The sequence below is a fragment of the Chenopodium quinoa genome, unplaced genomic scaffold (genome assembly GCF_001683475.1).
Source record: "Chenopodium quinoa cultivar QQ74 unplaced genomic scaffold, ASM168347v1, whole genome shotgun sequence".
NCBI classification, from domain to species: Eukaryota; Viridiplantae; Streptophyta; class Magnoliopsida; order Caryophyllales; family Amaranthaceae; genus Chenopodium; species Chenopodium quinoa.
The window spans coordinates 2,340,324-2,343,661 of record NW_018744290.1 but is presented as its reverse complement, the minus strand read 5'-3'; the positions used below and the strand labels follow the sequence as shown (position 1 = coordinate 2,343,661).

The window sequence follows — 3,338 nt, the reverse complement described above, 5'->3', positions numbered from 1 at the left end:
GTCAATGTCATTGTAATGTCCTTTTTTATTATTTGACGTTAACTCAACATATTTTTAAGCTTCCAGTTTGGCCTGGGCCTGGGCAAAGTTAATATAGACTTTGATAACTGCTACTTTGGATGACAGATGAGCCTCCAACAGTCCAACACCGAATTATTGGCCACATTAGTGAATGAGGGAAAGAGTTTGTTAATACGGAGTATTCCTCTTTAAATCGCAACATTTTGAATTTACATTATTCATTTATAATTTTTTGACTGTTATATAATATATGTATTTAGTGGATGCCCATTATACCCTTATGATAATTCTAGGATATTCTAGAAATACTATGTTTATTATTCTACAAGGAAACCCTAATTGTATCACATGTATATATATATATATAAGGATTCTTTTTTTGAAATTGTAAGCAGCAAGTCAATTTTAAGAAATTTCAGCATATCGTAAAGTAAATGGAAATAAAATATTTATACAAACAAATAAACAAATGAGGGAGATAGAAACAAAATGTAGGGTCGTTTGTCCGCTTGGCTAGTCAAATACGGGCTAGTTCATAGATCGTTGGGCTTTGATTACCAAGGAATAGAAACTTTACAAATAAAGCCTGAAGATTGGCATTCCATTACTGTTATATGTATATGGTTACAATTATTTACGTTCTCAGTGTGCTTATGATGTCGCACCGGGCGGGCTGTTAGCTAGTGTGTATCATCTTACAAGAATCGAGTACGATGTGGATCAACCGGAAGAGGTATGCGTAAAAGTATTTGCTCCAAGGCAGAATCCTAGAATTTCGTCCGTCTTCTGGGTTTTAAAAAGTGCGGATTTTCAAGAACAGGAATCTTATGATATGCTGGGAATCTCGTATGATAATCATCCACGCCTAAAACGTATTTTAATGCCCGAAAGTTGGATAGGATGGCCCTTACGTAAGGATTATATTGTCCCAAATTTTTATGAAATACAAGATGCTTTTTAAATGATAATAAATTTATTTTCACTTCTACAACATCAGGTATCTAAAGATTCTTTATCAGATATCTAAAGATTCTTTATATGTTCTGCTCTAGATCAAACAAAAGAATTGATGGCCCATCGGTATTCTATTATGGATAAAGAAAAAAAAGAAAAGACAAATGAAATTAAGTTAGGAATTCATTAAGATTCTAAAAAGGTGTCTTTTGGATGAGTTAAGAGCCGATAGAATGAACTAAAAAGTTCTGTATCATTATAAACAAATAAGAAAAATTGAAAACATAAAAAAATTCTTTATTTTAATTTTCTCTACCCATCTATCTATAAAATAGATGGGGTATATCGTAGGATAACCAGCGAAATACCTTATGTATGTGCCATGATCTCAGCTAGGAATGAATATGTATATCAATCCATCAAAAAAAGCATGTGATGTGCCAGGAACCAGATTTGAACTGGTGACACGAGGATTTTTCAGTCCTCTGCTCTACCAGTTGAGCTATCCCGACCGTTCATTCACCTTTTTGGCGGACCATTTTCTAATTTCATTTTACTCGATAACTCGGGTTTATGTCAATTAAACGGACAAAAAGGATTACAAAGTCTTATATGCATGCCAGAATTCCTTGGGTTTTGCAAATTTTTCTATAATTAAGTTGATTTAAGTTTTAGTACGAGTAATAATATGAATTGTGAATCACTAAACTGAGTACTCCTTGCTCAAAATTATTTATTTGTAATCATATATATATCACAAGACTTGTGATAAGAGAAAAACTTTTCCATTCATATCCATTTTGAAAAGAAAAAGAGGTATAACCGCCTTCAACCCTTTAATGAAAAAGAGAACTACTTACGGAGTAAAAAAAGTCTTTTGGGGATAGAGGGACTTGAACCCTCACGATTTTTAAAGTCGACGGATTTTCCTCTTACTATAAATTTCATTGTTGTCAGTATTGACATGTAGAACGGGACTCTATCTTTATTCTCGTCCGATTAATTAGTTCTTCCAAAGATCTATCATACTATGGAGTGAATGATTTGATGAATGAATATTTGATACTTTTTTGAACTTGAAATCGATTAAAAAAAAATTCTTCCATTTTTTCGTTTCATATTCTAAATTTTTTTTAGAGAGAATATGAAACTCTCTCCTCTATCTAGAGAAATAATTCAAAAAAAATATAGAATAGATTCGGGGTCGTAGTAATCATTTGATAAAGTATATTCTTCAACCTTTTTGGAGTGGGGGTTCGATGGAAGAATTCTTAGAACAACACAGCACAGTCAACCCCATTTGTTAGAACAACTTCCTTTGAGTCTCTGCACCTATCCTTTTTTTTTATTGTTACTTTCTGAATCTTTATTTTTTGCTTTTTACAAAAAGAGTTGGCTCAGGATTACCCATTTTTATTAATTCCAGGGTTTCTCTGAATTTGAAAGTTTTCACTTAGTAGGTCTCCATACTAAGGCTCAAGCCAATTAAGTCCGTAGCGTCTACCGATTTCGCCATATCCCCCCCTTTCTTTTTAAGATTAGGATCTCCATGTGATGTCCTTCCCTTTTATTCTTTCATTTCTGACGGAACCGTCGAATTCATTAGATTTAATATGGATTACTATACCGAAAAATGCTTTCGCCTTTTTCCTTTTTTTCTATCTTCCTTCATCTTTATCGGAAGTCTCCATTTGACTTTGATTTTGTCTAGTCAGACATGATTCTATCCTTTCTGTAGCTACAATTCAATATCGAGGGATATATACCATCTATATCCTTCGCCCCATTCATTTTTGTATGAAATTTTGAATACTCAAAGGGTCGATTCTTTTTTTTGTCATCATAGTCTACGGCTGCACACAGAAGAATATCTTATTATGTTAATATAATCCAGAGTTCTTCTTTATCGATTCTCATTTTTTTTATTCTTGTTTATTTTAGGTTTTCTTAAGGCAAACTCTTATAACTCTAATAGTTATCCATTTCTTAGAATTATAGATATAATGAAAATTGTCATAATGAATTTTTGTTTTAATTTCGATTTGAAATGGATTTGGAAAATAAAATTTCATAGAATTTATAAATCTAATTGAAATAGAATCGAATCGTTCTAGACGAAAAATAGAATCTATATAGAAAGAAAAAAACTAAAGTAAATATTTCTATTTATTTGATATTTGATTTGAACTATTTCTTTCAAAAAAAAATTTATATCATAAAATAATAAAAATGAATAAGCTTACACTAAAATGTAGTTTATTGAATGCCAGTGCATGTATAATTTCCGGGAGCCCGCTTAGCTCAGAGGTTAGAGCATCGCATTTGTAATGCGATGGTCATCGGTTCGAGTCCGATAGCCGGCT

At 32.0% G+C, this 3,338-nt stretch overlaps 1 non-coding gene across 1 annotated transcript; it reads left to right on the top strand.

The window, feature by feature from the left end:
* The first annotated feature begins 3,265 nt into the window (after positions 1–3,265).
* TRNAT-UGU lies at positions 3,266–3,338 on the top strand. Its single transcript has one exon. It is a non-coding gene; the product is annotated as a tRNA-Thr (tRNA).